The 23,206-nt window shown below is 47.5% G+C and overlaps 1 protein-coding gene and 1 long non-coding RNA gene across 5 annotated transcripts in view; one reads left to right on the forward strand and one right to left on the reverse strand.

Annotated features, from left to right (window-relative positions):
• The window catches only part of LOC129700815 (CMP-N-acetylneuraminate-beta-1,4-galactoside alpha-2,3-sialyltransferase-like), a 389,167-nt gene that overhangs the window by 102,358 nt on the left and 263,603 nt on the right, over positions 1–23,206 (forward strand). The window contains exon 1 of one of the 4 annotated variants that reach the window (XM_055641536.1): positions 19,779–20,461. The exons of the other annotated variants lie outside the window; for them this stretch is intronic. The gene's annotated coding sequence lies outside the window, so the exon portion shown is untranslated. Of the gene's footprint in view, positions 1–19,778; positions 20,462–23,206 lie in introns of those variants that run through there. 4 annotated transcript variants of the gene reach the window in all.
• On the reverse strand, positions 11,979–16,926 carry LOC129700816 (uncharacterized). The gene is made up of 2 exons (XR_008724108.1): positions 16,661–16,926; positions 11,979–12,627 (listed from the first exon to the last, which is right to left on the reverse strand). It is a non-coding gene; the product is annotated as an uncharacterized LOC129700816 (long non-coding RNA).

Below are 23,206 nucleotides of genomic sequence, written 5' to 3' on the forward strand. Positions count from 1 at the left end.
CTGTCACCTCTGCGGGTCGCCCTCGGTGAACGTCCTGTCTCCCTGTCCCTGGGATAGCAGGGGGCGATCAAACAGCACAATACCCCCCTCCCCCTCCAACTCCAGAGGAATCCGCTCCCTGATGGGCCGCTACGGCGACAAGTGGCAGTTCGCCCACAGCCCGAGCTGCGCGACCCCAAGAACAAGACGTACCTTGCACACCATCAGCTTCTGCCCATAAGGGGAGCGTGTTCCTCTGGAGTTGGAGCGGGGCTGGGCTGGAGTTGCTGATCTGGGATCTCCGTGCTTGCAGTGGGCCTGGGGGTCGGTGTCCCGATGAGGGGGCACAGCTCTGGCTGTGGGCGAACTGCCACTTGTTGCCGTAGCGGCCCATCGGGGAGCGGCTTCTGGTGGTCCTGATGTCTCCGGCCAGTTTGCAGTTTTCCTCGGGAGTTGGAACGGGGTTGGGCTGCTGCTGGCTGTGGGTCTCTGGGATCTCCGTGCTTGCAGTGGGCCTGGGGGTCAGTGTCCCGTTGGTCCTGACGTCTCCGGTGACTGACTGGCATCGCCGACGTGAAGACAGTGCAAAGCCCCCACGCCGGTGCAATGGGCGGGGAGCTGGAGAGGGGAGGGAAGGGGTCACACACATGGCCGGGAAGCAGAGGGGTGTAGGTGGGGTGAAACTGAAGGGAGCGACAATCTGCTGCTCCCTGCCCGCTGAGTTAAAAAGTTACCACGCAAGACTCACGATACACTGTGTATCGTGAGTCTACCGTGGGAACTTTTTAACTCAGCGGGCAGACAGCAGCATATTGTCAATTATTAACCCGCGCAATATACCCTCACCTTCTCTTTTATGAATGGGGATTTAGTTCCCCTTTCTTCGAGGACTGACCGGAGGTTCCGCTGTCACCTCTGCGGGCCGCCCTCGGTGAACGTATTCAAGGACCTTTCTTCAAGGACTGAAAAAATGTCCGCTATTCGGAGGTTTTCGTTATTTGGATCTTCGGATAAAAGGTTGTGCACCTGTACTGCATATCATACGTTTCCTTTCTGCTCCCAACTGATACTATTTCTTCTCCACCAAATCCACCTACTACCTTGCTCTGCTGCCTCTGACATCTGCTTTACAGTCTGACGCACTCTGTCCGCAAATTCCTCGCTCCAAATAGCGTTGTGGTTGATCTCGCTATGAAACCTCTACAACCCACCTCTACCGGACATATTCTTGCTCTCCACCCTCGCTGCTCAACTTCTTGCTGCCAACTCTACATATCTAAGCCCCATCCACCAAGTTCTCCCAAGGCACCATCAGTTCTATAAAATACACCATCCGCTGACTAACTGACCATAACACTATATCAGGCCTCAAACTAGTAATAATTATTTCCTGCGGAACAAGCTTTCCTCCTAAATCTACCCGCATCTCCCAATCATTGGCTCCCCGTAACTGGCCCGACTCATACATATCTGCAAACTTCCCTCCTCTATCTTTCTCTCCCTCATGGACAAAATGCATCGCTCCACTCCCAGTCCTGAAGTCTACTGAATTCACCTGTACTCTCCTCCTCTCGATTGCTGCAGCTGTGCACTTCAATACCTTGGTTATGCCGCCGAGTTTACCGACCCTGAGAAAGACTAGTCCGACATCCTGATAAAATATGCCTCAACGTTGCCACCTCTGAACACAAGAGACACGCCGGGTCCCCACCTACCCTTTGTTTGAGGTTCTGCGGCGATGGTAGTACATCATAAATAGCCCTTTTCTGGAAACTTACATGACCCACCTCCATGCACCATAGGTCCCTCCAGCGAAATCACCTCTTTTCTACACTTTCCCAGTTCATCCACTGTCCCTGCTTAACCTAAGCTACTGCCCTTACACATCTCACTGTTTCCTCCTGACAACGTACCTGCTCTACAACCAATTTCCTCCTCTGTGGACCTGCCTTACTTCACATTGGTCTCCCTGTGCTGAGCTCTAAGCCTCCATTCCCTTGTTACACCCAACCAACAATGTCTGTATGCCTCAGAGCTGCTTGTGATTCTTCTACTGCCTACTTTGAGTTCCACTTCCTCCCTCTAGTTACACTTGGCACCAGATTACTAAGATATCCTTACTCCCTGATACTTGCGACTCTAACCTCACCTTAGCACACTTAAACTCCTCTGTTGGTAAATGGAGAATACCTTTCCCATATAAAGCCACATTACTGAGACACCGTGGAACTCCTAACCATTTCCTAATATATGAAATAACCCATCTCTCTAACATTTCCACCTTAGAAATTGGCACCTCATATACTGTCAATGGCCACATCAACCCAGGGAATAGCCCAAACTGCAATCACTACAACTTCAACTTGCCTGGAACTTCTCTATCCTTTCTAACCTGTCAGTAACATCCTTTCTAAGTTGCAGTGTCATCCAACTTCCTGTTATACCACCTACCCAAACTTCTAACTGGTTTCTCCATTATAGATGGGATTTCTTCTTCATATGTACAGAACCTTTTCTCTACCACCTTTCATCTTGCCAAAGAAATACTCAAGTTCGTGAGTTTATTGTCATGTGTCCCTGTATAGGACAATGAAATTCTTGCTTTGCTTCAGCACACAGAAAATAGTAGGCATTTACTACAAAACAGATAAATATGTCCATATACCATGATATAAATATATACACACATGAATAAATAAACTGATAAAGTGCAAATAGCAGAAAGTGGTTATTAATAATCAGAGTTTTGTCCGAGCCAGGTTTAATAGCTTGATGGCTGTGGGGAAGTAGCTATTCCTGAACCTGGTTGTTGCAGTCTTCAGGCTCCTGTACCTTCTACCTGAAGGTAGCAGGGAGATGAGTGTGTGGCCAGGATGGTGTAGGTCTTTGATGATACTGCCAGCCTTTTTGAGGCAGCGACTGCGATAAATCCCCTCGATGGAAGGAAGGTCAGAGCCGATGATGGACTGGGCAGTGTTTACTACTTTTTGTAGTCTTTTCCTCTCCAGGGCGCTCAAATTTCCAAACCAAGCCATGATGCAACCGGTCAGCATGCTCTCTACTGTGCACCTGTAGAAGTTGGAGAGAGTCTTCCTCGCCAAACCGACTCTCCGTAATCTTCTCTGGATAGACTTGATAGACTTGGATAGACTTGGTTTATACTCTCTAGAGTTTAGGAGATTGAGAGGGGATCTTATAGAAACTTACAAAATTCTTAAGGGGTTGGACAGGCTAGATGCAGGAAGATTGTTTCCGATGTTGGGGAAGTCCAGGACAAGGGGTCACAGCTTAAGGATAAGGGGGAAATCCTTTAAAACCGAGATGAGGAGAACTTTTTTCACACAGAGAGTGGTGAATCTCTGGAACTCTCTGCCACAGAGGGTAGTTGAGGCCAGTTCATTGGCTATATTTAAGAGGGAGTTAGATGTGGCCCTTGTGGCCAAGGGGATCAGAGGGTATGGAGAAAAGGCAGGTACGGGATACTGAGTTGGATGATCAGCCATGATCATATTAAATGGCGGTGCAGGCTCGAAGGGCCGAATGGCCTACTCCTGCACCTAATTTCTATGTTTCTATGTTTCTCAGGAAGTAGAAGCGCTGATGAGCTTTTTTGATAGTTGCGTTAGTGTTCTCGGACCAGGAAAGATCTTCAGAGATGTGCACGCCCAGGAATTTGAAGTTCTTGACCCTTTCAACCATCGACCCGTTGATATAAATGGGGCTGTGGGTCCCCCTCCTACTCCTTCCAAAGTCCACAATCAGTTCCTTGGTTTTGCTGGTGTTGGGGGCCAGGTTATTGCGCTGGCACCATATGGACAGTTGCTCGATCTCCCTTCTATATTCTGACATCCCCATCAGTAATACGTCCCACAACAGTGGTGTCGTCAGCGAACTTGATGATGGAGTTCACACTGTGGTTGGCTACGCAGTCATGGGTATAGAGTGAGTACAGCAGGGGGCAGAGCACGCAGCCTTGAGGTGCTCCCGTGCTGATTGTTATCGAGGCTGACACATTTCCACCAAACCAGTTTGGAGGGGATGATTGTGTTGAATGCCGAGCTGTAAACGATGAATAACAGCCTGACATATGAGTTTTTGTTGTCCAAGTGGTCCAGTGCGGAGTGGAGGGCCAGCGAGATCGCATCCACCGTTGATCTGTTGTGGCGGTAAGCGAACTGCAGTGGGTCCAGGTTTTTGTCAAGGTAGGAGTTGATCTGCTCCATGATCAGCCTCTCAAAGCACTTCATCACCACCGGCGTTAGTGCCACTGGTCGATAGTCATTGAGGCACGTCACCTTACTCTTCTTGGGCACCGGTATAATTGATGCCCTTTTAAAGCAGGTGGGGACCTCAGACCTCAGAAGTGAGAGGTTGAAAATGTCCGTAAAAACTCCCGCCAGTTGGTCCATACAGGATTTTAGAACATGACCGGGTATACCATCAGGTCCAGGTGCTTTTCGGGGGTTCATCCCTCTGAAGGATTTCCTGACGTCGGCCTCTGTGACTGAGACTGAAATGCCATCACAGCGAATGGGGGATCGGGAAGGCACATCAGTATTCTCCCTGTCAAAGTGTGCGTAAAACGCATTGAGCTCGTCAGGGAGTGATGTTTCACCGACATTCGAGCTGCCTCCTGGTTTCGCCTTGTAGGAGGTGATTGCATTTAGGCCCCGCCACAGCTGCCGAACATCTGTCTCATCCTCCAGTTTGGAGCAGAAGTCCCTTTTGGCCTTTTTGATGGCCTTACCAAGGTCGTATCTGGACTTCATGTAGGCCACTGTATCATCGGACATGAATGCCCTGTGTCTGGACTTTAGAAGAGTGCGGATCTCAAAGTTCATCCAAGGTTTCTGATTGGGAAACACTCGGAAGGTTTTTGTAGGGATGCAGTCCTCCACACATTTCTTTATGAAGTCTGTAACGACTGTGGCGTATTCGTTCAAGTCCGTTGCCGAGTCCTTGAACATTGCCCAGTCTACAGACTCCAAACAGTCCTGGAGTTGTTCTTCTGCCCCCCCCGACCAGCTCTGTACTGTCCTCACTTCTGGGGGTGCGCTCTTCAATTGCTGCCTGTAGGCAGGAAGAAGCAGCACCGCGGTATGGTCGGACTTACCGAAGTGAGGGCGAGGGATAGAACGATAGGCATTCTTGATGGTGGTGTAGCAGTGGTCGAGGGTGTTAGGTCCTCTGGTGCAGCAGGGAGACATGTTGGTGGAAGTTGGAGAGTGATTTCTTGAGGTTCGCCTTATTGAAGTCCCCAGCAATGGTGGTAAATGCCTCGGGGTAAGACGTCTGGTGTTTGTTGACCACGGTGTGCAGCTCCTCCAGTGCCAGACGGACGTCTGCCTGGGGTGGGATGTAGACCGCGGTCAGGATAACGGAGGTGAATTCTCTTGGGAGGTAGAAGGGACGGCACTTCACCGCCAGATGTTCGAGGTGTGGAGAGCAGGAGTTGGACAGGACTGCCACGTCGGAAAAACCACGCAGAGTTGACCATGAGGCAGACGCCCCCTCCTCTCCCTTTCCCAGATGCCAGAGTACGGTCCATACGGTGGATGGAGAACCCTTCAGGCTGGACCGCTGAGTCTGGGGAGCTGGGGGTGAGCCATGTCTCTGTGAAACAGAACACAGAGCATTCCCTCAGCTCCCTTTGATAAAGCAGTCTTGCCCTTAAGTCCTCCACTTTATTTTCAAGGGACTGTACATTAGCCAGTAGGATAGTAGGGAGAGGGGGCCGAAGTCCCCTGCGCTTCATTCTGACCTGGAGTCCTGCCCGTCGGCCACCTTTCCGGACACAATGGAGGCTTCCCCTATGTTTCCAGGTACTGTACTTGCTCCATGATTTACTAGGCTTAATCTTCAATCTAGCCCATTTAAGATTATTTAACTTCTCTAACAACCTTCTTGTCCAAGCTACTGTTGTGGTCACTAAGGTCATATCTTCCATATAGGCCCTGATTGGAGGGAGGCACAGTCCGTCCTGCCGTCTCTCCCCACCGAAAACCCAACGTGATGCTTGAATCACTAGATCGATCGCCATTGTAATCTTTGGAATATTTGTTGACTATTCCAAAGATTTTTCATAAGTGTGCACGGAATGATATGATGCACTCCAGCTTTACATTAAAGGGGTCAGGTCTCGTCATCTTGTTAAAGAAGAAGACTGCCAGTTTGTGCTCCACATTCACACTATCAAGATGGAATGCAGTCTCTTGTTTAGCAATAGTTAGGCAGGAAACACTCCATATTTGGAATTGCTCCTCATTCACTTTTGAATCAGTGTTCAAGGTGGACTTCATTCAAAGTGCTCACTTGCATTGCCAGGCCAAGTTCATTCAAATGTAAATATGTGTGACCTTATTGGCAGCACCACATTGGTAAATACATTGGAGAATATTGGCTTAGACTGAGCCTTGTGTGAGTCTAATATAAAGTGGCCAGGGCTATGTAACCTTCAAGTCAAGAGTCAAGAGAGTTTATTGTCATGTGTTCCGGATAGGACAATGAAATTCTTGCTTGCTTATTGTGTTCAAAGTGGATATGCTAATCTGAGGGAGGGCGATCCTTTAGTTTTCAGTAGCAGTCATTTAAATTGATCTATCAGAGATTTTTAAGGGTTTTGGCGTGCTAGAATCTCTTCTGCATTGCAAAACCAAAACTAAGTCAGAACAATCATGTTCAGGACAAAGCCTAACTGGCATGACAAATAGGCTGATTTTCCAAAAGATGCTTTCCAATAGTTTTGTAGGTCTATAATCTTCCTGCGTGATTGTTTGGCTAGTCTAGATTAATTATCCATTGCGATTCCATGATATTGATGTAGGATTTCATCAGACGTTGGGATTCCATGGTTTGATGTAGGTAGGGTTTTATACCATTGCAAAAACTTGGGACCCAATTAATAATGATAATTCTTGGAGAGACATAATTTCCTGTGGTTGGCTTTTCTTAACGATAGCCAAATCATATTTCACTTATTTATGTAAGTGTTGAGGAGGTTTTGTGAGGGGAATAACATAATTGACTTAACACTGGATCTCTCACTTGCATACAAATGAATTAAAAATAGCAACATGTGAATCTTTAATCAATATGATGTGTAAACAATTATCAGTACAAAATCAGAACTGTAGAAAATCATGATTTAGAATACTGATTTCAATGTTAAAGTGAATAAAGAGAAATTAAAAAGTGAGAGGAATTAAGAATGAGAAAGTAAAAATAAACTATTTTTTAACTAAATCTTAAATAACTAAAGCTTGTGGAGGAATGAGAGTGAAGCATATTTGTGAATATTCAAGTGCTAGAGAGGCTGACTGGCTGTAATTTAATTCTCAGTATGTAGAAAGGGTATTTTGACTTGAAATATTTGACGACTTAAATGTTTGCGGCTCAAAACTATGTGTGAGATTGTGAAGTCTTTTGTGATGTTGATTTATTTTTATGGCATGTGCCTTGAGCCAAATGCTGCTTCAGTACATCCTGTCAGGAAAATGTCTTGACGTTTAGCATTGTAGCTAGGAATATCATGATTGTAGCTAACATCATGGACAAATTTTTAAAAAAATGTGCTGGTGCTTGTTTTTAAGATTTTAGAAATCTTTATTTCATGCAGATTGTTGGCTTTGTTAAATAAATTATTAGTAGCTGAGGCAGGTGGTGCCTGCAACGTGGCATCTGTGTTAATGAAAGGGCTTTATTTGTAAGGACACTGTAGGCACATGTGGTAGGAATGAAGGATTAGTGCTAACATCTTCTCAAACAAGTTTGAACATTGTGGGTTTTATTGCATGAGTTTGAGGTTTGGATAGAATAATCGTTTTGGACATGAGTGGTTGGAATAGTGGATAGGCATGGAGTTTTGGCAACTCTATCTGGTCTGGTTGGTTAATCCCACATGTGAAAGGGTCCACCACCGAAGCCAGAGTGAAAGCTACTTTTGGGCATTTGGCACTTTGTCTGCAGGCAATATAGTTTAACAGAAAATCAGAGAACCATAGGAAATTTATGAAAACAGGAGGAATTCATTCAGTTCACCTTGTCTGTGCCCACCTTAAATATGGTGGGCACACCTCAACAAAATCCCATCTTCCAGCTTCGGCACATTTTTTTGTAATGTGTGAGGGTTTCTGCCTCACCACTCTTTCAGACAGTGAATTCTAGATTCTTGACATCCTTTCAGGTGATACATTCACAACTCCACTTTAATCCTTTTATTAATTACTTTATAAATCTACAGTAAAAGGCAGTGCTGTAAGAACTCAGCAGGTCAAGCAGCTTCTATGGAGGGACAGATGACATTTTGGATTGGGACACTTCTTCAGACTCTGAATCTGAGTTTTAGACCGATTTCCCCATGAAATGAAACAGGCTCAAACTACTTACCAAGGCCCTTAATAATTTTAAATACCTCATTCATGTCTTCATGCAGTCTTTTTCTCTTCCAAAGAAAACATTCTCAGCTTCCTCAAACATTACATTTTCCAGCTGCGGCAAGGGTCCTTATAAATTTCCTCTCTCAGGTGATCACGATTTTGCTGTAATTAGAACTACATGAGGTTTTCAAGCTGCCTAACTGGTGATGTAAGCAATTCTGGCATAGTTTCCCTTCTAATTATGCTCTGCTCAGTTAACTAAGGAAAACTGTTCATGTGCTTTTCTCACCAACATATAATGCTTCCTCACAGGCCAGACACCTCAGGATTCCTTTATTCCTCCACTCTCAGTATTCTCCTATTTGATGAATATGCCCTACTTTGCCGAATTGTATAATCTTGTGCTTCTCCAGATTGAATTCCATTTATACAAAGGACCAGATCATCAACTATATCTTGCAGTCTAATATTTTGTTTCTCATTGTAGAAGAGTGAAAAGGGAATGGCCATGGTGGCTGTCATTCTTGACAGTATTTCCAGTTTTTCTTGATGGAACACATTGTGAGGATGAACTGGGTGGAATGAGGTCAGTGACAGACTGGGCAATGTTCACAACTCTTTACTGCTTCAGGCTGTCAAGAACAGGGCAGTTGTCAAACAAGGTTGAGATTCATCCCATCAGAACATTATTTTATAGCACAACTGAAGTTAAAAGAAAGGTCTCGACCCTAAACATCACCCATTCCTTCTATAGTGGCAGTTTATTACAACGTTATCAAAATCCAATTTCGATAGCCACTAATTTATCGGGTATTATTAGACAAGTAGTCTCACGCACTTCACAAGCTCTGGCGATAGTAATAATAAGTCTTCCAGTCTTGACTAATTGTTTTTTATTGAAGTAATAGTCCGTCCCTTTCCATTCTTAATAAGTTCCATTCATGTCATATAAATCATAAAAACTTCTTGTAAAAGTACATCGTCTGAAAACATAAATGTAAAAATGACTTATTGCACACACAAGTCTTTTACTGTAACTGTTTATTAAACTAACTCTTTACACTAAGCTGTAGCTGTCCGTGGTCATCACTGGAGCTAGAGAGCGAGCTAGAGGTGGGGACACTACAATTATACTGGAGACAATGGGGAGTGGTTAGTAGTGGGGAGGTCACTATGGTTAAAGGAACATGCACTGATCTACATCCTTCCTCTTAGAAATAAAAGCATGGCAGGTAATATACAGAGTGACCACGGCTCATACGCTACGAACACAAACCGCATCGGTAACAGTTTAAAACTATGCGAACTCCCCGTAGCGGACAGGCGGCTTGACCAGCCGGCCAGAGCGGGTGCGCAAACCGCACTCCTCCTCCTCGGCGGCGGGAACAGAAGGGACGGCAGCCGGGGCATCGGCAGTAAAGGCGGGCGGTGGAAGGAGAGGAGAAGGCGGGGAGCCGGCCGGGGAGACCGGTTTGGCAGGCGAGGCAGGTTTGACAGGCGAGGCCGGGGAACGGGGCTTTGGGGAGCGGGGGACCGATAGTTGGGAGGGGAGTGTGCGCGGCATGCGAGGAGTTGCTGGGGCCGGCGGGGCAACGGAAGGCAGCGGAGCACGAGACAGGGTGTTGCAGGGCAGGATCATCAGCAGTGTGTTTCACCAGGGACTGCATCTGCTGTGAAGGAACAATGTTAACGTTCAGTACCATAAGGTCCGACGATTCGTAGGGGTGACGGGCAACGGAAGTGCTAGAGGGAATGGGGGGGTGGAACGGATCAGCGGGTGGCGGAGTGGGCTCGTTCACGAGCAGCAGGTGCTGGCGGGAGCGACGATAGATAGCCCCCTCGTAGTCGACGAAGTATGAACGCGGTGAACCGGCGTCACCGACCACGACAGCGAGGCGGTAATGACCTTGGTGGAGACCCACCTGGTGGGAGCGCTCACCTCCTTGAGGATGCCCATGGTCACCATGTCGCGTAGAGTGGATTCCACGCGGCCCTTCATCGCAAAGGAGACGCGGTGTGCCGGCCGAATCACCGGGTCGACGCTCGGGTCGACAACAATCTTATAGTCGCAGGGCAGTTTGCCCAGAATGTCATCAAAGCGGTCGGGGTATTCGGCCAGGGGGTCCATGGGGGCCTGCACCAGGTGAATTCCGTGGTGGAAGGAGACTAACCCCAGGTCCTGACACGCACGGGCGCCCAGCAGGGTGACGTTGTCAGAGTCCAGCAGGTGGAAAGTGAGGGGCCGAGAGGTCTCTAGAACTGTGCAGATAAGAGTTGCCTTTCCCACGGGAACCAGGACGCCTCCCCCATAGGCATGGAGGCAGGTGTCACCAGGAAGAACTTTCTCACCAGATCTGATCTGCTTGAAAAGGCTTATTGACATAACATTGGCGAAAGCGCCAGTATCGACCTTGGCTGAAAAGGAATGGCCGTTCACAGTAACATGCACAGAGGGATCCGTAATCAGAGCAGGTGCACCCAAAAGCGAAAACACCGTTTGATCTTCATGGGAGGAGGCTGCATCAGAGTCTGGGATCTCCTCCAGCTCGTACTGGGAAACCAGAGCGCTATCAGGGACTGCAAGGTTGTTTAGATCTGCGAGGTTGTTTAGATTCCTTCTCGGAGCCGGGACTGGCTTCCCACGGGAACGACAGGCGGCAGAAAAATGGTTGAGTTTACCACAGGAAAGACAGGTCTTGCCCTGTGCGGGGCAAACGTTTGATGGATGAGACGTGAAATGACTGCATGCGAACCACCTGCCCCGGGAACAGCCGTGGAAGGGGCCGGGCGGACTTGTCGAAGGAGCGCTTCTGGATATCCTTCTTTTGGACAATGCGCTCAGTGACAGTTAGGGCAGCGGCGTGCGGTAGTTGAGGTGGTGACCTTTGTGGGGAAGGCAGCGGGGTTACGTCGTTGAGTTCCAGCGGACTGCTGGCGACCGGCTGCACCGGTAAAGTTAATGTCCTGGGACGCCGGGTGGGACACGGAGCCAACGGCTGAGGACATGCGGGCGGCATACATTGCATCCCGCAGTGTCAGATCGGGCTTCACGAGGAGCTCCTCACGCAGTTTTGCGTTGCGGAGACCATGAACCAGGACGTCCCTAATTAATTCTTCTGTGGTGATTGTTTCAAGGCGGCAGCGCCGAGCCAGGTGACGCAAAGCGGCAATATTAGCGTCGATATGCTAGCCTGGCAGCTGCCGCCTCTGGAAGAAGTTAAAGCGTTCTATAATGTTATTGGTGGGTATATCACAGAGGGCAGTGAACTTAGCCATGAGACATACCGGGTCGTGACGGTCCTCTCCGGCGGCGAAGTCAAACGATGCATATTGATCCATAGCTGCAGGTCCAGCGAGGTTGAGCAACAGGTGAGCCTGTACAGCAGGAGTGGCATCAGGATGGGCAATAGCAATGTAGTGTTCGAAATCGCGCTGGAACACGGTCCAGCGATGGACAATGTCCGTGTCGAAAACCAACGTGTCAGGTCGACGACAGGAGTGGGACATGACAAAACGAACGGAGGGAACGACTGGGAGAAAGAAATAATAAAACAAAAACCGATAAACAGGAGACGCAGGTCTACCGCTGTGACACCATGTAAAAATGACATTGCACACACAAGTCTTTTACTGTAACTGTTTATTAAACTAACTCTTTACACTAAGCTGTAGCTGTCCGTGGTCATCACTGGAGCTAGAGAGCGAGCTAGAGGTGGGGACACTACAATTATACTGGAGACAATGGGGAGTGGTTAGTATTGGGGAGGTCACTATGGTTAAAGGAACATGCACTGATCTACAATAAATATGTCACGATCATGCTCGTGGTCATGGTAGCAAACTGTTTCAATCCATGGCCCGATCAAAACTGAAACTCATCATCTGAGTGTCTGCGCCAGAATCCTCTAGTCAAAAACACGCCCCAGACTATGTATAAAATCCCACCCACATTAACACAGGCAGATAATAATTAAAGGTAACTAGACAAGACTATAATAAACTTGGCTCCAACACCTATCCATAGGCTGTCCTGCTGAGTTACTTCAGCATTTTGTGTTGATCTTCAAGTTGAGGATAATCCTTGTGAACTTGCTGAATCTTCTCAAATGCTTAAGAAAGTAAATATGCTGATGAACTATCTTGATCACACCATCCGTGCGAAGGAACCAGTTTAGGTTGCTGGTGATTTTGTTGCATAGGAAGTTGAAGCTGTCAACCAGGCGGAAGGTACTGAATTAAACAGTTGTTTGCAGATCAGCATGACGAAATGTATCTGAGAAACAAGGGAGAATATTTTAGCATCTTCATTAGCCGCAGAGAAGGTAGCTAATGTTGTTTCTTTTTCTTCAGAAGGACTGCAGAGATAACCAAGTAACTGCAGACTGGTAAGCCCTATGCCATTGATAACAAAATTATTGAGAAAATTCCAATGAACTGGATTTCTATTATTTGGAAAGACAGAGGCTGATTAGGGAGAGTCAGCATAGTCTGACTCTCCATAATCACATAGTCTGCGTTTCGTATAGCCAAAGTATAGGGGTCCACACCAAGAACAGCGGATACAGTAGATGAGATTTGAGGAGGTGGATATGAACCTCTGCCTCACCTGAAAGGACCATCGGGGTCCCTGGACAGAGTTGAAGGAGGAGGTACAAGTATTAAACTAAATGTAAGAATTGTTATAAATAATGAACCCATTAAAATCGGTGATGAAGTGCACATTGAGCAATTATTTTCTTATGCAATTATAAACTGAAAATGTAGGAAATAAATGTCAGGCAGCATCTGTGGAGAGAGAAACAAAATTAATACGTTCGGCTGATAACCTTCAATTAGAATTAGGGAAAGTTAGAAATTAAATAGCTGAGAAGGGGCTGGATAAAGGGAACAAATGGGTATCAAAATAAGATAGCATCAGTTTAAGGTGAGAGGAATGAGTTTTAAGGAAGAAGTGGGAAGTCTTTTACACAGTAAGTCGTTGATATCTGGAATGTGCTGTTCAAAGATACAATCCCAACGTAAGTGAAATGGTTAGCCTGGATGTTGTTGGCAGAAGAGTCTGACTCTGTGCTATTTGGCTTTGACATTGATGGTATGGCCAAAAGAGCACACCTATGCTACTTAATGCGTCACACCAATAAGCTTGGCTCCAATGACTTTTACCATAGAAAGCATCCCACCGGGATACATCACAGCTTGGTATGGCAATTGTTCTGCCCAGGACCGTAAAGAAGTGCGGAGTATTCTGATTTTCATGGGAATCGACCACGCCAGCATTGTTAACTGATTTGGCCCCTTTAGTATCATGTTGCAACTAGGTACTTGATTGGTTTCTGTGAGAATGTATGGAGAATCATTCCAGTTTGTAAAAAGCATACCAATTAAACGGGTCTAGTTAAAACGAGTGGATCAATAAAGAGGAAAGCAACAGATCATTCGTGGCATACAGATAATTCACAAGTTACAGGAGTAGAATTAGGCCATTCGGCCCTTCGAGTCTACTCCGCCATTCAATCATGGCCGATCTCAACTTCTAATCCCATTTTCCTGTCTTCTCCCCGTAAACCTTGACGCCTGTTCTAATCAAGTATTTGTCTATCTTTGCCTTAAAAATATCAACTGACTTGGCCTCCACAGCCCTCTGTGGCAATGAGTTCCACAGATTAACTACCCTCTGACCTCCTCACCTACTTTCTAATAGAGTGCCCTTTAATTCTGAAGCTATGACCTCTGGTTCTAAACTGTCCCACCAGTGGAAACATGCTTTCCACATCCACTCTATGTGTTTCATTGTTCTGTAAGTTTCAATGTGGTACTCTCCTCAACCTTCTAAACACCAGCGAGAAGAGGCCCAGTTTTATCAAGCGCTCATCGCATGCTAACCCACTCATTCCTGGAATCATTCTTGTAAACCTCACCTGGACCCTCTCGAGAACCAACACCCTTCCCCAGCCAGTGGATGTGTTTCTGGACATTCAAAAAGCCTTTGACAAGGTGCCACACAAGAGATTAATGTGCGAAATAAGAGCACATGGTATTGGGGTAAGGTATTGATATGGATAGTGAACTGGTTGGCAGACAGGAAGCAAAGAGTAAGAATTAACGGATCCTTTTCAGAATGGCAGGCAGTGACTAGTGGGGTGCTGCAAGGCTCAGTGCTGGGACCCCAGAGGGAGACACACTCCAGTACTCCAACGGCAGTTCGCAAAGCACGACGGGACACTCCGGAGGGAGGGGCACTCCAGCGCCTGCGGTGAACGAGGAGTGGTAACGGCTGCCGGCGCCCGACGCCCGGTGGCAAGGGTGGTGCCACAGGCTGAGCCCGGCGACAGGGCCTGGGCTGGAGCCAAGCCTGGTGCTGGAGCTGGAGTGAGGGCCGAGCCCGGAGCTCTGGATGGGGCTGAGAAAGAAACCGCCGCTGGAACCAAGGACGAACCTGGGTTCGAGGTCAGGGACGAGCCCGGAGATGAAGTCGGGGCCTGCACAGGAGCCCAGCTAACGGCTGCAGTCTATAGTCAGAACTAGGCCCTGGCGCTGCTCTACGATCTGGGTAGGTCTTGGGGCAGGGAATGGGAGTAAGAGGAGGATGTGGGAAATGAAGAGGGAGATGGGGTGGGGAGTGGGGTGGTAGAGGGAGATGGGGGGGGGGGGGTGTGGAGAGAGATGGGGGGGGGGGGGGCAATGCCCCATCTCTATCTACCCTCATATCCATCCTCTCTACACCCCTCCCTCTCTACCCTCTCCCTCTCTACCCGACTTCCCCCCCCCCCCCACTATACCCCTCCCCTCCATTCCCTCTCCCCATCTACCCCACTCCCTCTCTGCCCGCCTCCCTCTCTCCGCCCTCCTTCTCTGCCCCCCCTTCCTCTGTACCCCTCTTCCATCTGTACCACTCCTTCCTCTCTACCGCGCTCCCTCTCTCACCCCCCCTTCCTCTCCATCTCCTCCCTCTCCACCCCCCCTCCCTCTCTACCTCCTACCCCCCTCCCTCTCTATCCTCCCCCCCCCCCTTCTCTACCACCCCTCCTTCTCTAGGGATTGAAGAGGGAGGGTGAAGAGGAGGAGGGTGTGTTGGGGGATGAGGAGAAATGAGCCGTGCCTGCGCAGTTGGGGGCTATGCGTGAATGGTGCAATATTGCGTCGGGGGAACGGGTGAGTGGTGGTATCTTGCGTTGAGGGAGCAGACCCAATGGGTCTGCACTTGGTCTGGTATATATTAACGATTTAAACAAGGGAATTAAATGTAACATCTCCAAGTTTACGGATGACACAAAACTGGGTGGTTGAGTGAGCTGTGAGGAGTATGCTATGAGGCTGCAGGGTGACTTGGATAGGTTGGGTGAGTGGGCAGATACATGGTAGATGCAGTATAATGTGGATAAATGTGAGGTTATCCACTTTGGTGGCAAGAACACAGTAGCAGGTTATTATCTGAATGGTGTCAGGAAATGGGGAGGTTCATTGAGATCTGGGTTTCCTTGCAAATCAGTCACTGAAAGTAAGCATGCAGGTACCGCAGGTAGTGAAGAAAGCTCATGGCATGTTGGCCTTCATTGCAAGAGGATTTGAGTTTAGGAGTAAGGAGGTCCTCCTGCAGTTGTACAAGGCACTGATGAAACCACACCTGGAGTATTATGTTCAAGAAGGAACTGCAGATGCTGGAAAATCGAAGGTACACAAAAAAGCTGGCGAAACTCAGCGGGTGCAGCAGCATCTATGGAGCGAAGGAAATAGGCAACGTTTCGGGCCGAAACCCTTCTTCAGACTGATAGGGGGTGGCGGGGAGAAGGAAGGAAAAAGGAGGAGGAGCCCGAGGGCTGGGGGATGGGAGGAGACAGCCCGAGGGCTGGGGGATGGGAGGAGACAGCCCGAGGGCTAAGGAAGGGGAGGAGACAGCCCGAGGGCTAAGGAAGGGGAGGAGACAGCAGGGGCAGGCTGCAGCAAAGATTATAGAGGAGCAAGATAGACCACTCCTCGAAAAACACGTAGTATCACGTGTGTGATCGTCGACGCCATTTTTTGAGGCATTTTATTGGGCTTCCCCCACACTGTCATGGCGTCCTGATCTAAATTTCATCTCATTGCTCTGCTATCAATTGTTCTAATCGTAAATCTAAACGACCCGACCTGTCATTCTTTAGGTTCCCCAATAAAAAAGAAAGGTGAGAAAATATTTTTATTATTTTCAGTCGATATTCTGTCGTGAAAATGTTATTTTCTGTTCTCCCATCAACGGCCATTGGGAAACTAGGTTTGTCGGTACTTTAGAAAATTATTAGACTTATTTTTAATAGATCTTTACTCACCACAATAATAAAGACAATTTTAACACTTCTGTACGTTTTTGGTTTTGATCTTGTAAGGGATTGGTCTCCACAATATGGCCCGCGGACACATCAGGTCCAGTGACCAGGAGATTTTTCGAGCTCAGATTCAAGTCCGAGAATGGGCGGCTGTTACCCGTTATGTCCCTCGAATTGTCAAGACATCATAAGCAAAGATCACAAGCCCGCCGTGAAGAAGGGTGCAATCAAATATTATACAACTCTGCTCTATCATCTTTGGGTGCAATGGTGGGTCGGGGGGTTCAGTGGCGGCAGCCGCAATCAAAGATACTAGTGGAGCTCTGCTCTATAATCTTTGGTCGGAATGGGACGGCTGCGCGTTATAATGTGCTATCGTTCCACTCTCTGCTGTCCCCCTTCTCCTTGGCCCCCTTCTCCCCCTCCCCCCTTTTCCCCTTCTCCCTCTCCCCCCTTTTCCCCTTCTCCCTCTCCCCCTTCTCCCTCTCCCCCCTTCTCCCTCCCCCCCCTTCTCACTGCCCCCCTTCTCCCTGTCCCCCCTTCTCCCTCTCCCCCCCTTGTCCCCTTCTCCCTTCCCCTTCTCCCTGTCCCCCCTTCTCCCCTCTTCTCTCGATCTCTCTCTCCCCTCGCTTCTCTCGATCTCTCTCTCCCCTCTCTCTCTCCATCCCTCTCTTCTCTTGATCTCTCTCTCTCTCTCCCCCTCTCTTCTCTCGATCTCCCTCCCTTCCCTCTCTCCCTCCCTTCCATCTCTCCCTCCCTTACCTCTTCGTGAGAGTTGGCAGCTTTGCTATGCCTTGGGTCCAAAAGAGGATAGAAAGAAAATACTTAATGGTCTTTGTAAGAAGATTTTAATAAGCTCTTCTACATTTAAGGTAAATTGACATTTTAGAGGCAAAAAGCATCTTCAATATACAGGTCTCTCCACACAACTGAAAACAATTGCATTTAAGTGATATATCATCCATTGTTCAGGCATGTAGCACTAGGTTACAATAAACTTCCTACATATTCCAGGAATGCATCTCATAAAAATGGGAGAGGCTTAAATGCATTGTAAAATCATGAATCCATGTTGACTTGGACTAATCCTTTTACTGCTATCCAAATCCCCCATTATTACATCTTTAATAATTGACTTCAGCATCTTTCACACCACCAAAGTCAGGCTAACTGGTCTGTAATTCCCCGTTTTCTCTCTCGCTCCTTTCTTGAAAAGTGGGATAGCATTAGCTATCCTCCAATCCACAGGAACTGATCGTAAATCTATTGATCATTGGAAAATGATCATATGTATAATATATATGTATGTGTATATATGTGTATATATGCACGTATGCGTATATATGCATGTATATGTATGCATATAAATGTATCCATATGTATGCGTGTATTTGTATGTGTGCATATGTATGTGTATATATGTATGTATGTGTATATATGTATGTGTGTATGTGTATATATGTGTGTATAAATATATATATATATGCATATATATATATATATTATTACTATATAATTATATATATAATTGCCTTTATGGTTTATGTATATCATCTTACAAGACAAAAATTAATAGTGATTATTTAAATCAAAGTTGCTTCTGATCCATGAGAATAAACTTAATTATCTCTAACTTGCCTCTCACACACAGACACACATTCATATAAATATATAAAATATGTATACGTTAAATTTAATTTTGTGCAGTGTGTGTTAAAGCAATACAAGGGAAACTGCACAATACAATGCAAGGGAAACTACGCAAAGGAGGGGGCTGTTCCCGCTACAAGATACTCGAGGATCTTTGCTTTGGATCAAAGATTATAGCGGAGCTATATAATCTTTGCTTTGGATCACAGCGGGTGGCATACCGGAAGTCGCGTGTCGCATTAAAAAATGGCGGCCGTGACGTTCCGTCACGTACTACACGTCAGTCCATTGGATTTCGGAGGAGTGGTCTATCTTGCTCCTCTAGGATCTTTGGGCTGCAGACTCCCCAAGCGGAATATAAGGTGCTGTTCCTCCAATTTCTGGAGTTGCTCGCTCTGGCCAGTCTGCAGCCTGCGGGCTTGAACATTGAATTCTCCCAATTTTGTTAGCCCCTGCTGTCTCCTCCCCTTCCTTAGCCCTCGGGCTGTCTCCTCCCATCCCCCAGCCCTTGGGCCCCTCCTCCTTTTTCCTTCCTTCTCCCCGCCACCCCCTATCAGTCTGAAGAAGGGTTTCGGCCTGAAAGGTTGCCTATTTCCTTCGCTCCATAGATGCTGCAGCACCCGCTAAGTTTCTCCAGCTTTTTTGTGTACCCTGGTGTATTGTGTGCAGTTTTGGTCTCCTAATTTGAGGAAGGACATTCTTACTATTGAGCGCGTTGCTGGGTGGGTCGCAGTGTAGGTTCACCAGGTTAATTCCCGGGGTGGCTGGACTGACCTGAGGAAAGAATTGGTTGACTGGGCTTGTATTCACTGGAATTTAGAAGGATGAGATGGAATCTAACAGAAACATACAACATTCTTAAGGGTTTGGACAGATTAAATGCAGGAAAAATTCTCCCTATGTTGGGGAATCCAGAACCAGGGGTCACAGTTTAAGAATAAGGGGTTTAGGACTGAGTTGAGGAAAAATATTTTCACCCAGAGATTTGTAGATCTGTGGAATTCTGCCACAGAAGGCAGTGGAGGTCAATTCTCTTGATGTTTTAAAAAGAGAGTTATATTTAGCTCTTAGGGCTAACAAAATCACGGAATGTGGGGAAAAAGCAGGGACGGGGCACTGATTTTGTATGATCAGCCATGATCATATTGAATGGCGGTGCTGGCTCGAAGGGCCGAATGTTCTACTCCTGCACCTATTTTCTATGTTTCTATATGGGGCTCACAGTACTCCAATTGCGGCCTGACCATCGTCAATGTGGAATGAGTGCCTTCAAAGTGATTCCAGAAGTTTGCCTTGATTTACAATTGCCTAGATGATGCTTGTCAGTTTCAAGGGAGAGCCGCCTTGAGCAAGATGGCCGGGCTGCGACCTCAGCGCGTTGCTGGGTGGGTGCGAGCGACTCGTATCCTTTACCAAAGTGGCATCGAGCGTCCCAACGTTGCACGAGGATCCCCTGGCTGCTGCGCAGGCGCTGTAGCGGAGCCAACACACGCTCGGGCAGCGAAAGTGGCCTTGGTGGCGAGACCGGCTCAAGGCGCGACGAGGATAAAGGGAAACGGACCGCGAAAACTCACCTCCAGTTGGACCTAACGAGAATATAAATAGAGCGGGGGGCGAGAAGCTGGAGCAGAGATTTCTGACCGACGATGGCATCTTTTCTCGGTGTGTGGGGTCTGCTGCAGTAGCAGCGCCGCCGCCGCTCTGAGCGGACCGGACCCGAAGAAAGGGAGTGCGCAGGCGCAACAGCCCCCGACCGTTGGCCCGGCGGAACGTCTCCCTGCAGCGCGAGGGGCGGATGGCGCCCGCGCCCCGCCAGCGCCAGCGCAACTAGGAGCGGGAGAGGGGAATGTCCGCCAACAGGCGAGGGACCCTTTGAACTTCGCCCTGCCTCTGCAACCGTGAGCCCTCCGCCGCCGTTGATTGCGTGCGCCCGTTCTGATGGTGGGCAGTCAGCTGTTTGATTTGTGAAGTGTCAAAAAAAGCAAGTAATGAACCGCGGTTCATTCGGCCCGGCGCCAACCGTTCTTGACCGGTCCACCCAGCGCATCTGCACCGGCAGAAGGGACACGATTCAGCCCGGTTCGTGCTTTGGCGTTCGCGACTGCATCCTTCCATCGGATACAGAAGACGTTTGCAGAATTATTCCGGAGAGAGGTATAGTGCCAACTGCAACCCGACCATCGTTTTATAATGAGGACGAATAGCGGGTTGACTAACGGCGGAATATATGCCAACAGATCGTTAGGAAATGAATATATATATATAGTACCATTTTAGATTTCATTACGTTGTATGTTTCGTCATGTAAAATTATTGTATACATGTGAAAGGGAGCTAATGTGCATCACAGTGGGGTTCAAGGTTGAGAGATTGTATTATAACTGAGATTTGGTTCAGACCTATTTTTGTGTTGGAGACGATATTGAACGGATTTTTTAAATCACTGTTGGGGGGTTAGGGTTATTTAGTCTTTTAGAGCGTCTGAAATTTTCCATTTGTAATGTATTCAAACCAGCCTCCAGAGTCTTATTTTTTATACCTCACAGTAAAAGCAAGCCGGGGGCAGTTTGCAAGCACTTCCAAATGTCAAATCTAAATGTTGGCTTCTGGAAGTCACGTCTTCAATAACATTTTTCTTTTTTGTTTTTGTAACTTGATTACTGGAGCAAAGCAAAAGTTGATCTGAATAAAAAAAGCTCAATTGAAACAATGACAACATTGCCTTAAGGAATGCTAAAACGCACAAAACATGAGTTATCAAACAATAACTCCTCATCCTTCTTGTATTGAGGAGACCAAAAATATGTACAATGCTCCAAATGTGACCTAACCAAAGTCCTATGCATGACTTCCAGACTCTTATATTCATTACCGTGACCGATCAAGGCATGCACTTATTTACCACTCTATTTACTTGTGTTAACACTTTCAGGGAACTGTGGACATGGACCCAAGAGCCCTTTGTACATCAAACATCCATTCATCTTACAAGGAACTGCAGATGCACATTTCCAAAAATAACACAAAGTGGGTCAGGCAGCATCTCCGGAGAAAATGTGGGATGACATTTTGGGTCTTATCCAAAATGTCACCTATCCATGTTCTCCAGAGATGTTGCCTGATCCGCTGAGTTACTCCAGCATGTTGTGTCTTTTTTTAACGCACTAATCTTATACTAATCACATTTTATTTTCCCAATGTTTACAACACTTTCCTACACACTGGCAATTTACAATGGCCAATTAACCTATTAACATTTTTGAGATGTGGAAGGAAATCATAGGGGGGTTGCACGTAAGGTCAAAGGGCGTGAGGCATGGAGCAGCTCAATCCTTCTGGAGGACATGGCAGCTTCCGGCATACACGAAACGTGTACTTTCTTACCTGTTAAAAACCGCCCAAATAGTCAATTTTTGCGCTGTAAATAATTGTGGCGGGTGACTGAGCGCTCTGAACCAAATACTCTAGTATCTTTGCTCAGAACCCGAGCACCAAGGTGTTAGCGGCTGAAGGAGCGCATTCCTCGGGACAGCCCACACTCTCCCCCTGGGGTCAGCGCTGTCCGGCCACAGCCGCCTTCCGCCCCGTCTCCCCCAGTGCGGCCACACTGTCATGGACTGTGAGTCGGCAGCGCCCACACACAGGGCCGGGTGGAGCGGGGCTGCGCCACCGGGCAATGGACACACGGGGACGAAACCCCGGCAACGTCCCCGTCAGCTACAGCAGAGTTGGGGACAGTCTGGTCCCTCCACCCACCCAGAGACACTGACCACGCTGGATCGGCACCCCGATCCCCGTCCCCCCTCCTGGCCGCGGTGACAGACGGCCTCGGGTCCGCGAGTGTGGAACCAATCAGTGTGGAGTCCGGATGCTGGGTCAGAAGAAGGGCCTGCTGTACTGGCAGCCATAGTAAGTGCTTACCTGACGTTCTCCACGCGTGCTCCAGAAGGCGTTGTGTGGCAACAGTACGGGTCACGGGTCGTGACCTTGACTGCCGTGCAACCTCCCTATTTGGGGAAATCCAAGTGGTCATAGGGGAAACGTGCAATATCCAAACTTACTTGAGGTCAGGATTTAACCCATTTCTCTGGTGCTGTGAGTTAGCTACTTTACTAGCCCGATCATTTTGCATGTGAGGATCTTCTATCAAAGTCATTTTCTCATCAGAGAAGTTTGTGAGATGTACTGAACTTGGTAATTAAGGGTCTGAGATTTAACGCTTTGTGCAGTAACAATGCCATAACCCATTTGAATGACTTGTGCTGAGAATTATTTATCATGTCCCATCTGTGTATAAAATCACAACAGAATAGAGAGGATGTCTTCTCCTGACAGTAGGATCATCGAGAACCACAGGACACGTTTACACGGAGAGGGGAAAGATTTAATTGGAACCTGAGGTGCAACTTTTTTCACACAGAGGATAGTGGGTATAAAGATTGAATTGCCAGAGGAGGTAGTTGAGGCAGGTACAATAGCAACATTTAAAATACATTTGAGCAGTTACATGGGTAGGAAAGGACCAAACGCGGGCATGTGGGACATCTTGGTTGGCACAGGCATGTTGGACCAAATGCCTGTTTCTATGCTGTCTGACTAATAAGTTCACACAGCCACAATATGAGATTTTTTTGGCAGAAGACTGAACACTTTATCAAAGATAGAGGTTTTTACTGAATATTGTAAAGATGGAGAGAGGGAGAGACTTTTAGGGAGGGAAGTATTCTGGAGAGTATTCTGAGGGATAGGATATCCAGGCATTTGGATGGGCAAGGGCTGATTAGGGACAGTCAGCATGGTTTTGTATGTGGGAGGTCGTGTCTCACAAACCCGATTGATTTTTTTGAAGACATGACCAAAAAGGTTGATGAGGGCAGAGCTGTAGATGTTGTGTACATG

Source organism: Leucoraja erinacea, chromosome 10, assembly GCF_028641065.1.
Source record: "Leucoraja erinacea ecotype New England chromosome 10, Leri_hhj_1, whole genome shotgun sequence".
Classification (NCBI taxonomy): Eukaryota; Metazoa; Chordata; class Chondrichthyes; order Rajiformes; family Rajidae; genus Leucoraja; species Leucoraja erinaceus.